This window comes from Mirounga angustirostris, unplaced genomic scaffold, assembly GCF_029215605.1.
Source record: "Mirounga angustirostris isolate CCGP_5_RB_7025 unplaced genomic scaffold, mMirAng1.0.hap1 SCAF_4, whole genome shotgun sequence".
In the NCBI taxonomy this organism is placed as follows: domain Eukaryota; kingdom Metazoa; phylum Chordata; class Mammalia; order Carnivora; family Phocidae; genus Mirounga; species Mirounga angustirostris.
This window is the reverse complement of record NW_026991712.1, coordinates 20,571,451-20,585,650: the sequence shown is the minus strand read 5'-3', so window position 1 is coordinate 20,585,650 and position 14,200 is coordinate 20,571,451. Positions and strand designations below refer to the sequence as shown.

At 39.4% G+C, this 14,200-nt stretch overlaps 1 long non-coding RNA gene across 3 annotated transcripts in view; it reads left to right on the top strand.

Annotated features, from left to right (window-relative positions):
- The window catches only part of LOC123858778 (uncharacterized), a 251,306-nt gene that overhangs the window by 220,507 nt on the left and 16,599 nt on the right, over positions 1 to 14,200 (top strand). For all 3 annotated transcript variants that reach the window (XR_008507636.2, XR_010410538.1, XR_010410539.1), the window contains one exon: positions 12,887 to 13,003. This is a non-coding gene — a long non-coding RNA (uncharacterized LOC123858778). The remainder of the gene's footprint in view (positions 1 to 12,886; positions 13,004 to 14,200) is intronic.

Genomic DNA, 14,200 nt, shown 5'->3' with positions numbered 1-14,200 from the left:
TATTCAGCCTTAAAAATAAGAAAATCTTGCAATATGGAACAACACAGATGAACCTAGAGGATTTTATGCTAAGTGAAATGAGCCAGTCATAGAAGGACAAATACTTTATAATTCTACTTATATGAGATATCTAAAATAGCTAAGGCCATGGAAGCAAAGAGTAGAAAGATGATTGCTAAGGGTTTAGGGAAGGGGGAAATGGGGAGTTGTTCAATGGGTATAAGGTTTCTGTTATGCATGATGAATAAATTCTAGAGATTTGCTGTACAACATCATGTCTGTAGTAAACAATACTGTACTGTACTCTCAAAAATTCATTAAAAGGGTAGATCTCATGTTAGATGTTCTTACTACAAAAAAAAAAACAACAACAACAGAGTATATTGTCAAGGGAATTACTCTGAGAGTAAATGGAACTTAATACTGCTGGGGAACAGTGGGAAATTCAATAGAACAAGTATCTCAGTCATTTTGCCCAGGGGCTGAGGTAGCTCAGTGACTTTCTGCGCACTCCCCAGTTATTCATTGATTAAGCGCTGCTGGAAGAAGGGAGGAGGCATTAATTCTTCCAGAACTTCCAGACTTTCCCACATATGAACAGAAGGGGTCTCGTAGTCGGAGGAAAAAACCTCCCACAATGAGACAAAGGTGCTGGCAGTTGGAAGTTGACTAAGCATGTATGGGTGTAGTTAAGTGCTGGAGCATATAGGCAGGTATCAAAGGTATCTGGCTTATTTTATACACAACTCTCATGACTCTTACTCCATCTTACAAAAGAGGAAATGGAGCAAGGAGGGGCGGAATCCTTGCCAAGTCCCACAGCCTTTCTGGATTAGAGCTGGGATTGAAAACCCAGTGAGACTATGAAATAAAATTTATCGTATAGGATCGTTGTGAGGGTTAACTAGACATAAATGTACCTAGTAAGTAGTGAGCACACAGAAGTTAATAGGTATCCCATAATTGTCATACTCTCCTACGCCTGGAGTTTTCCAGCAAGAGACGGGACAACATGGCATATAAAGGACCTGGGGTTGGGCCCTATGTCCTAATCTCAGCAGTACCAACAAATAACAATGATCTAGAACACTGCAATAAATCTACTCGTTTTTGTGTGTGTGGTAAACAGAAAGAGACCGAAAAAGTTACTGTTCTTCCTCTGTAAATACAATTTTGATGATAGAAGAAAATAGTAACCTTACTTAGAAATCTCAAAATTAACAAAATATTAAGTCACCCAAATTCTTTTATGTGACTATTAATATTTTTGTACTCTCTCTTTTATTCTCTTTCACACATACACACACACACACCTCCTTTTCCTGGTTGTTATCATAGTTTATGTATATTGCCATATGCAGTATTTTAATACAAGTTAGAATGATGTAAGAAAGCATCTGCCTCTATACACCTTTGCCAATCCAGTGTGTAAGCAAGTTTTTAAAACCTTTTCTGTCTGACTGATGAAAAGGGTACTTCACTATAATTTCTCTTACTTGTAAGGTTGAATATCTTTGCATATGTTTAAGAGTCATTGCTATTTTCTTTCTTTAAAAATATGTATTTTCCATTGAGGAAGGCAGAATTCTAAGATGAGGACTCAGATCACCTGACAATTTGATTTCAACCTTGTGAAGCCTTGAACAGAGAACCCGGCTTCACCACGTGAGACTTCTGATCAACACAGCTATGAGAGAACAAATGATGTTTTATGCTGCTAAGTTTGTGTTAATTTATTACACAGCAATAGAAAAGTAGTGTATCCATGTTTCTACATAACTTCCATATTTATTCTTCATATCATTGCAGAATATGCCGTCAGTGACACCTGATATAATTAACTGTTTCTTTACAGTTGAACATTTAGGTCACTTTTAATTTTTTGCTTTTATAAATACTGCAGTGATAAATAGGTTCACACACATAGCTTTACCCATTTTTTTTATCATTTAATGTTTATTTTATCTGCTTTTATATCGAACAGATAATATATTACTGGTTTCAAAATTCAAATATACAAAATGATAAAAACTGAAGAATTTTCTTCTCTCTTCCATGCCTTGGCTATTCACTTTTCTAAGCTCCAAACGAGCCAAGTATTAACTTATTTTGAATACTTCTAGAGATATTTTATGCCTAAATGATAGCATACAATGTCCACTGTTCTGTACCTTGCTTTTTCACTAAACAATATATTTTGAAGATTGGTGTATATCAGCACCTAAAAAATAACCTCTCTGTACCAAATAGCATTCTGTTATATAAATGTACCATCATTTATTTAACATCTTTGTTATTTAACCATAAATACACAATAATTTATTCTGTTGTATAAATGTACCATCATTTATTGATTGATGAACATGTAGGGTTTTTTGGAATTTTGTTCCTGGTCATCGCACGAGATAATATGGAATAATTCCCATGAGGACAACCAGAAAAGCTAGCTAAATGTTATATATATATATAGCTGAAGTAGTAGAGGGTTAAACAGAGAGAAGGAATTACTTGGTGAGGAGTTGAGGGGAGTGGAAACCCAAGGAATGTGAGCCCAACCTCTGAGGGTGTTTTAGACCTGGGCAAGAAAAATGTTGAGGACTTTGTGACAACCTCATGGGATCACAAGGAGTTATGGACACTCCAAGGTGACCCCTCAACTTTAGGCTGGGACTCCAAAGGGATAAACCCCAAAAATGAATGAATCCTAAGTGGCAAGCCCTCACAGGGACTGATCACCACCTCTTAATTCCTGAAATTGGAATGAGATGATTCAAGATTGCTAATAGCTCTTGGTGGAAGCAAAGGTACATCTCTGTGGAATGTAACCACAATCGGCTTCACATTATTTTTAGAAACAATTTTACAAATAGAAAGCCCAGCCACCAAAACCAACCAACCAAGCAACAGGCACATTAAGGAGTCCTGACAACCTGAAGAAAAATTAATAGAAACAAAAGGAAATAAACACAGATCCACAGGGGTCCCAGGAATTCAGAGACTAACTTGAAACTCCTTGTTGTTACTATGCCCAAGGCAATAAAGGAAGAGAAAACATTTTCAGTGGAGGATTGGAAACAATAGTTTGCAATCTTTGCTCTTACAAATAGGGTAGCAGTGACTATACTTGCGCAAGTATTTTTGTAGAAGGAATATGTAGATGTGCTATTTCTGTGTCAAAAATATTTGCAATTGTAATTTTGATAGCTACTGATGAATTGTTCTCCCTAGAAGTGCTACCAATTTACATTCTTACCAGAAGTGTAGGAAAATGGCTGTTTCCCTACATTCTTTTTTTTTTTTTTAAGATTTTATTTATTTTTTAGAGAGCGAGCGAGAGAGAAACAGCATGAGAGGGGAGAGGGTCAGAGGGAGAAGCAGGCTCCCCGCTGAGCCGGGAGCCCGATGTGGGACTCGATCCCAGGACCCTGGGATCATGACCTGAGCCGAAGGCAGACACTTAACCATCTGAGCCACCCAGGCGCCCATGTTTCCCTACATTCTTGACAACCCATGTATTAACAAGTGTTTAAAGTATTTTCTAATATGTTGGGGGGGGGTATCTCACTGTAAGTTTTATTTGCATTTATCTTCTAAAACATTTGAACATAATTATATATGTTTAAGGGCTATTATTTTTTCTCTAAATACCCCATTAATTTTTCTATTGGATTGTTGATCTTTTTCTTAATGTTTATGGGAGTTTTTTATATATTAGGGAAATTGGTCCTTGTTTTCTAAGATATAAATTGCAAAATCTTTTTCTCATTTTGCCCTTGAGAATTTTGACTTTGGTTACTGTGGATTTTTCTTTGTCCCAATTTTTTATTGTCAAATTTTCACATTTTTTTGTTTCATTACTTCTGGTTTTTATGTCATGTTTAGGAAGACCTTTGCCCCTTAAAGATTATGTATAAAAAATCACTATAATGTTTTCTTGCACTTTTATGGTTTCATTTTTAAATTATTGATCCAACTAGACTTTTCTTTTAGTGGCCATCTAGTTATTTGTATCATTTATTAAATAATCCTTCTATTCCTCACTAATTTGAAATGCCACCTTTATCATATACTTAATGCCTGTGTACATCTGGGACCATTTTTTTGAGTTGTTTTCTGTTTCCTGGGTCTTTCTATTCATCTACCTGTGATATACTTTGCGAATTATTTGGCTTTATACAATATGTTAACATCTATTAAAGGTTGTCCCTTCTCAGTATTCTTCTTTTTTAGAATTGCCCTGGATATCCTTATTTATTCTTTTGTATTGGCTTTGGAATTTGCTCTTTGTTTCCCAAATAAACCTGTTGGTATATTTAGTAAAATGACACTACACTTATAGAGTGATTTAGAAAGAATTGACATCAATTCTTTCCATCCAGGATCATGGTATGCCTTGTCATTTGGTCAGGTCTTCATTTTGTCTCTCAGAAGAATCTTACAGTTTTCTGTGGTGGCTAAATGGGGTGTCTCTCGATTGGATGGGGACCCTAAAATGTGGGGTGACAATTGGGTAGAAGCCGTGTCATGGATGGTGAAGTAATTCACCCAAGGTAGAACAAAGGGGATAAAAGTGTATTGAAAACACCCCAAGGGAGCTGCGGGCAGGACAGAGAGGCTGTTTGCCATGAGGAGGTGGGTGGGGGCTGCTTTTAAAGGGGGAAGATGAGGATGTATGGTGACATAAGGAATCTTCCCTTTTTTGGGAACTGTGCCTACTTGTAAGTAGCCCATTGGTTATTTGGGGCCTATGGATATTTTGAGGTGGGTCTTCCAGGGGCCTGTGTGTTTTCAGTCAGGTGGCCCTTTCTGCATTCCATTGCTCAAGGCTTTCTCCTAAACATGGCCTCTCTATTGTCTTTCTCTAGATCTTAAACACTAATGGTAAGTTTGTTTTTGTTTTTGTCCCATTGTGGTTGGAGACTTTTTTCTTTATACCTACAAACTAGTTTTGAATCTACCTGAAGGGCTACTAATTTGAAGATTTGAAATGTGTGCCCTGTCTTCTTAGCAAATTTGCTTATTCTTTGTAATATAAAAAATTACCAAAAAAAAAAAACCTACAAAAAATTTAAAAAAACTTCTTCAGTTGATTCTCTTTGATTTTTCAAATATATAGTAAATAATAAATATTGCTTCTTTTTAATTTTTACACCTTTAATTTTTTTCTTTTGCTTAATTATATTGGATTATACCTACAGAATTAAAGTTAAATAGCAGTGCTGATCATTATTTATTTATACTGGGTAAATGACAAAAATGGGGCTATTGGTTCAAGTAAAATACATCTTTTATTATTTTGGTAAGTGAGAAAGTTACCCTATGGTTTTAATTTACATTAATTCTATTACTAGCAAGTTTTAACATTTTTTTTCTTTTCATTTAACATTTTCTTTTGGACCTCCAATACTGGGCTTGAGTTGATCATATTGCTTAGTTCATGGAACATTTTCATCTATGGACCATATGGGCTCCCTCTTATTTTAAAATTATTTATTCCCAGTTTTCACTATTATCATTATTAGTCCATATTCCTAACCCCTTCCCATTATAGATTACCATCATCATGTATTTAAAGTGGGTTGCTTTGTTTTGGGTTGTATATGTTATTGCAAAATATCTTTTGCTTTGTGTACATGTATTATTCATGTACATAAATGGTCTTGTATCATGTGTCTCAATAAGTACTATTGCTATGTGAAAATCTGATTTGAAGCTTGTACTGCCATACTAAATTTCCTGGGATGTGTGCATCATATTTTATCTATTCATGCTCCAATAGATGGATGCTCAGATTGCCTCTGACTCCCTGCCAAATTCTTTAGCTGCTCCAATGTTATGTGAGAATTTCTTTGGGGTATTCACTCAGGATCTTGGGTTATATGTATATAAAGTCAGTTATGCCAGTTAGCTCTTCAGAGTGGCAGCTCCAGTCTGTATTCCTATGAACAGAGCATGAGAGCTCTTAGACCCCCCACACTCCCCCAATATCTGTATGAAAGATTTCCTATATGCTTGTCCCTTGCGTTTTAATTTCTCCTGTCTATTGATTGTTCATATGTTTTTTCTACATATTCATTTTAATATAGCATACATATTCTTTATAAAACAGATATACCAATTTCACCTTATTGCTAGGTAGGTTTCTCAATATATTATTTATGTTTGAAAGATTTGTGATGTTCCTTCAGGCATTACGATTTTGCGATTTAAAAGACATGTAAAAAAATCATTTCTATCAGGAGTTTCTACTTTTTGTAAGAGGGATTTACTTTTAATTTTCCCACAAGCTGCTTGTCTAAATACAACAGAGAAGTAGTTGAGAATTCTAAAAAAAAAAAACTAGGATAGGGATGAGGAGGGGCCAGGAAGTCAATGTAGGCATAGCAATCATTTTAGAAATATATTTACTCACTCATTTAATAAACAACTACTAAACTTATTATGAGCTAAGCACTGTAATAAACGTTGATGATACAGAGATGAGTAAGACAGTCACCTCCCTTAAAAAACACATGTCCAGTGGAGGAGAGAGGCATGTAAAAACAGATGAATTGCAAGTATAACTACAGAAACATTAGCAAAGCCCTGGGGACACAGGTTTCTTCCATTATGTGACCCAGGTTTTCCAGTGTTAAATTAATGTGTTTATTATATTGATGACACATTTTCAGAGTCATATTAAGGGAGAGAAAAATAAAAGAGAGATGAATCCATTGATTGTTGGATTTAGTCAAAAAATATTTACCAAATGACTTGTTCTGTCAGGGTCACAAAAGTGAGCAAATGTTAAATGATAACCTTCAAAAGACAAAAAAATTATTGTCTGATTTTAAAGCTCCCAGGAGCAGTCATTCACTGTGATTCGTATAGCATGATGAGCCAGAATATTTAACATATTCCTTAGTCATCCATGTTGCATGTCGGACATCATAACGTGTGTATACTTGGGAGTAAGCACTTCAGTTTCATTGGTTGTGGCTATGTAATGCTAATTCCATCTTGTTTTACTAAGGATGAGCAAAGGTATATTCAAAAGAAGACATGTTTCCATAAGGCAGGTGATTCTGCTTGCACGGATGGTGACCTGACCTCTTCAGGATGTCCTCAGGCAGAGATGTAATGCATAAAGTCAATCCTCTTCAGTGATTTTCCAGTACTACCCCAGGTGGAGGGACATCTTCCATGTGAGGGAGCTGGGTGCTTGCAGATTTAATAGTATGTGATGGCAGAGGTTGGTTGTGAAAAGTGTGTAAAGAATTGTAAAAGCTAGAGGTGATAGAGATTTTTAAATTAGATATAGTCATTTTATTTCTAAGCTGATAATGAGGTCCTTTAAAGCCCAGAGGTTCTAGGAAGAGCAATTTTGGACTCTTCTTTCGTTAAATCCCCTTGAGGAAATGTGTTGGACCCTGAGGTTGCCTCCCATCATCCATTCCCTAATTATGGAGCAGCCAAAGGTTTAGATGTGACTGACTCCATCGGTAAATCAACTGCAATAATCCCATCCTCCTTCCCATGTTGCCTGATTCACTGGCAGCCAGAGAAGCCTTCATGGAAGAGGGGAATCAAGTTAGACTTTGAAGACAGAGTAGAATTTTGATAAGTGGAGAGCAAATTACGGGCAAAAGTGAAGAAACAAGAATATGCAAGGTTTGTTCAGGGATGGGGAGCAAACCTTTTTTAACTAGAGCAAAATGTTATACTGTCTTTATCTCCCAGAGCTACCCAGGTGATTAAACTGGGAGTTCTTCCATTTAGTAAGCAATTATTGAATGGTGAGTAGTGTGGAACTAAGTAATAGACAGGCTTCAAAGGAAGTTGCCTCAAGCTTGGGAAACCCCACAGCAAAGGTAAACCCATTGATTTTAGAGCCAAAAAGACCTAAGATGTAATCTAACACAATCCATTCATTTTCAAGTCACAGAAACAGACGCCAAGATAGCTTAAGTGAACGGAAGCAGCAAAGTACGCAGGAAATAGAACAAGTTGTTAGAGTCAGTTAAACTCTTTTACTTTCATTTCCATCAGCAGAAAGGTGACAGTAATAGCACAAGAAGCTGTCACTGCTGTCCAGGGACACAGCATATGCAAAGCACCAGGCACAAAATAGATACTAAGTAAATATTCCCTTTCATTTTCTTTCTTCCCTTTATTGATAACAACATAGAAATTCTATGGCAGAGTTAGGAATAACTCTACTTGACTCCCAGGACAGCTCCCTCCTGCACAGTACAGCAGTCCACTGTTAGAATCTCATGGGAAGGAACCACAAAGGCCTCCAACTTTCTCCAAAGAGGAGGAGCTATCTTCAAAAACTCTTATCTAGTTTTCTTATGCATGCACCAATCTCATTCTCTTCTCTAAACATGTGAAAGCCTTGATTCTGAATCCCCACTCCTGTAGGAATGTTCTTCTTCCTCCTTTCCATCTATCCAAATCCTCTCATTCACTCATTTATTCATTCAGACATTCAGTCTGCATGGAGTCAGAGAGTCATCAAACCTTTACTGAGTACTTATTGTGTGGCAGGCACTGGGATGGGAGTGGAGATTATGGCACCAAAGAGAATAGTCCTTCCTTCAGGGAGTCTAGCAGGGCAGTCTAGTTTAAACACAGATATGCTCACACCAGGAAAGTTAAGGGATGATGTTATAGAGGTATGGGCATGATATCTTGGGAACATTAGACAGGAAAGACGAGGTGTGCCTGAAAGGTCTCTGCCATTATTCTTACTGCAACTACACACCCATCATATTCTTCTCTACCTCCCATTATACATGGAGATGGCCACACACAACAACTGAGCCCGTAAGTACATATACTGCTTACTATCAGTGCAGTGATATCAACATGTAGATAGGTATAGGGTGTGTATCTAGCCAGAAAGGACCAGGGCAGTCCAATCAAGGTACCTCAGGTTTATCTAGAAAAGCAGTGGGTCATGCCCAGGGCTAGAGGATGGATAATTCCATCACTAATAAACTTTAGTAAGGGCTTCCTACAGTGTTTCTAAATCTTGGTTGCACACTGGAATTATCTGGGGAGCATTTGAAAAATAGAGATGCCTAAACCCTACCTTAGGCTTATAGAAGCAGGATCTTTTGAGATGAAGCCCAGGCATATGGGTTTTTAAGTGACATGTGGTTGATTCTGATGATTAATTAGCAGGGGTTGGAAGCACTGGTCTGTTTTGTGCCAGACATTTGCAGAGCACTGAGAATACACGAGCAGTCCTATTCATGCCTTAGAAGATAAGTCTCTATCCTAGAAAGACTGAGTCAGGTGGGAGAGACAGGCAAGCAAAGATGAACAATCAACCAGATAAGTTCTCAGATACAAAGTGATGTTGGGGAACTAAGATGAGAAGGACCAACATACTTCCGGGAAGCAGGGAAAGCTTCCTAAGTAATGTTGCATTTGAGACGAGATATAAAGGATGAGCAGGAGTCTCCCAAATGAAGGAGGTGTCGAAGGAGATCCCAGGTGCAGGACAGAGCCTCTAGCTCCCATAGGGCTTAGCCAGTAGGTCAGGTGATCTGCAGGGAAGTTGGAGGGAGAAGGATTAGGGAACTTCTATCCTGGGACTGGGCTCTTAGGTGTGTTTGAGCTGGAGACAGTGATGTGCTAGATTGCATCACTGATTTATAGCTGTTTCATAAACCATTTTTATTTCTTTCAACCCGACCTTGTACCTAGAAGACAGTCAAAAACAGAACTTGCAATGGGAATGTGTGAGAAGGGCAACAATTCCCTCAAATTTGAAGTCAAAGGGAGGCTTTCCTTGGTAACCTATGGAATTCAATTGAGTGATCATAGGAGGGGGAAGGGCAGGAAGGGGGGGGGGTCATGCTGCAAGGGAAAGGCATGGTGATGGGAGCAAGGTCTGCACATTCTAGGACCTTCAGGGTCCGTGTGGCTGGGGCAAAGCACTGGGGGAAAGGCAGTGGCCAGGGATAAGGTCGGGGAGGAAGGTGTGCTCCATCCAGGCTTTTGAAAGGCTTCTGATGCTCTGCTGCAGTATAGACTTCATCTCGTTGGCATTGGCAAATCCTGGTTATTTTATGCAGAGCAGTGACAGGGTCATCTTTCCTTTTCTGAAAGGTCATTCTGAGCATATGTATATTTTCTTTCTCCAACAGAATTGTAAGCTTGCTGTCAACAGGGATCATATCTTGAATTTTTTTTTTTTTTTTTTTGGTATCACCAACAGTGCTTAGCAGAGCAAGAGCAAGGGATACATGTTGAGATGTCAATAGTTAATGGATTCATTAATTATTTGAGCAGCACAAACCCATACTCAAGTTAATGTTATAATACAGGTATCACATCCCATGTGGTACCTGATACTTAGAGATCTCAGGCAATCTTAAGCTATGCTTCTTAATGTAACATGCACACAAATCACCTGAGGATCTTGTTAAATGAGGATTCTGATTTCTTATGTCTTTGGTGGGGCCTGAGATCTTGCATTTCCAACAAGCTTCCAGATGCTGCTGCTGCTGCTGATTTAGATTCCTGCACTTTGAGTGGTGGGTATCTTGAGATGTGGCCCCCTTATTTGGAAAGGTTCCAGTGGCGGGGTCATCTGTGAATTGTGGAATGTTCTACAGGGATTATGGAAGTAGAGAGGCTTCATCTTGAGAGGCTAAGACTCCAGACAGCTTCCTGGGGACTGGTTTGGAGGGCAACCACATATCTTTGAGGCCCTTTGGGTAGATATTGATGTTATTTGCCTTTAAAGAAGCCTCTGGTGCTGTGGCCAGTTTCTTCCCTGCACTACTAGAATTGAATTCCAAAGAAAATCCATTAGTAACAGTAGAATTGCTAATAGAACAGCAGATTAAGTCAGAGGGCTCTAAAAACAGCGTGCTATCAGCGTGTCATTTGTTTAGGTCTATGTAGAATAGAGTTTTTCTCAGGAATTTTCAAGTTTGAAATTTGATTATGGGCCACTTTGTAATTTCTTGATATTTTCCTCTTTTCTCCTCTGTGAAAACAATACTCATGGCCAGGTGATGGCAAGCTGGAAGTCCCTCAGGCCTCGCTAGCTGGTAGGCATAAAGATGGCCACATTGGGTAGGCTGAGGTCTGGCAGCTTGCTGCCACTCATCACTATGAACAGGGTCTCAGTCTTCATTTTGAGGTTTCCTTGACCTTTCTTCTGACTCTCAGAGAAGCCCCAGGCCACATCTTCCTCCATCCCAATGTTAGTATGCACTGTTGCCTGCGCTTGCATCTTTCAGCCATGGACCCACCATGGCTGCTCCATCTCAGACAGCTCCTCATGACACTGCCAGTCTCCTTTGTCTCCACTCTATGCATGGCTATGGCCATTGCTCACTTGGACCAAAGCTGGGAGTTAGTCCAGGGTAGCAGCAAACAGACTTATCTTTGGAGACAGAATGCCACATATCAGCTGTGTGATTGTGCACGTTCTCTAACCACTCTAAACCTTAGATTTCTTACCTATAAAATGTGGTTAACTGCAGTTCTCTAATCTCAAGATTGTTGAGATAATAAGGTAATCGGCCTAAGCTCCTAACTCTATTCCTGGCTAAGTAAACATTGACCATTATCCTCACTGCTTTTCTCTATCACTGTGGTTCTGGCCTGGGCAAGCTTCATTCTTCTTTCAGCACAGCTGAGACCAGTTAAGTTTTCATGACATGGCCGATGGCTCTGGGATAAGAAAAGGCTATTAAATCAGGGGGAAATACAACTGTTATTTGACGTGGAGACACTTAGGCATGAGAGACCCAAGTGCATTCTCTTGGGGTCCCTCTCAGGGGCCTCCTGGCATGCCTCCAGGGCTATCTTTCTATGTCAGAAGACATTTGTCCTGCAAGAGAATGTTTTTGAACTTATCTAGACTCCTTTGAGTCCAGGCTCAGAGATGAGTTTTGTCATCCTGGGCTCCATTTAGTTTTCCAGCATCAACTCCTTCTTGAGGTTACTGACATTAAGGAACCTTCACTCCCTAGAAAGAGAGCCTTTATCCTACTCTGGGATGTCACCTTACCTTGGAACAAAGGCCAAAGCCTCTTTCCCCTTCCCAGTCTTGCCCCAGGGTTCACTCTCTTTCCTCAATGCAGAGGAAAATTGAACTCTTGACTCAACTCATACTTAATTTCTATTCAGGCCCCCATGAGAGATAATCTCTTATAATAACAATAATAATAATAGCAACAAAAATAATTTTTCTCTTGTTTTCCTTGCCCCACTGCCTCTAAAATGATCTTTCTTAAACATGCGTCTTATTATTCCACTTTCTGCTTAAAGCCATTGTGCCTTCCCTGGAACTTAGGTGACAAAATCTATGTTAGCATAAGCAGCTCTTTATATGTGCTGGTCTTTTGTCCTGAGATGTTCTTTGTTCCTTTGTTTTCTCAGAGAATGACTATTCTGCCATCATGGCCCGCCTCAAATCTGACTTCCTCTGTGGATTCTTCTTGGAACCTGGCTGCGTCCCCTATCCCAGATGTCAGCCAGGATCTCTCCTCCAGGCCTCCTTGACACTCTACACCTTATTCCATCACATGACAACGTATATAATAATTCACTTCCAGCTCCGCCTCCCTTCTGTCAAAGGGAGCTCCGTGAGATAGTCTCTAGTCACAGGAGTGGCAGTGAATGAACTAATGCTTACCTTACATTTTGTTTCCTCTCTCTTCTGACCCTTACTAGAGGTCTGTGAGACAAGTAGGACACATATTTACTGTGATCTCTGCTTTATATATGAGAAAAGGAGTTTCCAACAGGTAGGTGACTAGTTCCTGGTCACCTCGTCAGCTGAGTGAGGGGAGGGGGAAGTAAACCCAGACTGAGTTCTTTGCACTGTCATTCCAATGCCCCTTTTCACTACTTCTGATTGCTTCCATTTTGACAGAAACTAAACCCTGGTAGGAAAAGGGTCTCAAGGAAGACAAGGCATGGGGCCAAGGAAGACTGAGGGAGATGGTGACCTGCTGAGGAGCCAGAGCAGCAGAATCCCTGGGACTCACAGGTAAGGCTGTTGAGTGTGATGAGAACCATGGGGTGTCCACTTGGCTGACTTTAGGACTTGGAGGAAGATGCTCTTTGATGAAGACTAGGTAGATGGGAATGGAGATATAAAGAAGCACCATGAAAATGAGTTTTATGCAAAATCAGATCACAGTCAAAATCCGGTCTCAGGCACCACCTCACAGAGGGTCGTTTCTTTCCAGCAGCCCTCTGGATGGCTCTAAGTGATTAATTTTATGAAAGTCTTGAACTGCTGCTAAGAGCCCTGTTTAAACCTGAAAGCAAAACAAACAAACATGAAGCCCTACAGAGCCGAGAATAAGCTCCAAGAGAGTGAGAGCATTGGAAATAGTTACTGGGATGAAGAAGGGGATCACGGTGTACCTTGTTTCCAACCCCACCAGCATTGTCAACTCACCCACCTGCAAGTCCTGTGGGCAGTCTGAGCTTGGCTGGGGGGACTAGGGGGCGTTGCAGGGAAGATGCCAGGATGGGAGGGCTCAGAGCTATTTCAGACTCAAGGCTAACATTCACGGAGACCTTGAGTTACATCATGAAAACTGTCTGGACTTTAGGCCCCCTTATGCCAAATGCGGTTTCCAGAAAAAGGATCCGCCACATATTTGGAAGCCCATCAACCAAAAGTCGTCTCGTCACTTTCGTGTATGAGATCTTTTCATTTGTGAAGAGTATATTATTTTGCTTAATTATGGGCTTAGAGGAGATGGCATAGAGCAGCGGAAAAAGCATGAGCTGGGAGTCAGAGCGACCTGGGTCTGAATCATGGCCCTGCCATCCGCCAGCTGTGGGGCCCTGGCCTGGTGGGCGTCAGTCTCCTTGTACATGAATAATAATAATTATTATAATAAAATATAATATAAATATAAAAATAAAATATAATTAAAAAAATCACCATCATCATCATCATCATCATCATCATCTTGTAATAATGACCTATATTATAGGGCAGTTGTTAGGACTGGATTGTTAATGCATGTCAAGAATCTTGTCTTATTCTGCTATTTAGATATTTAATAATCAGTAACTAGTATTAATAAAATGTCTGACCTATAACAGTCACATTTGGTAAATGAGGTTTCATGTTCACTCCAGAAATATATAGAGAGTGGTATGTTATATATAATCTTCTTTTGCTGAGAAAATATACTGTTTATACTGTTTATATTAAATTTCCATT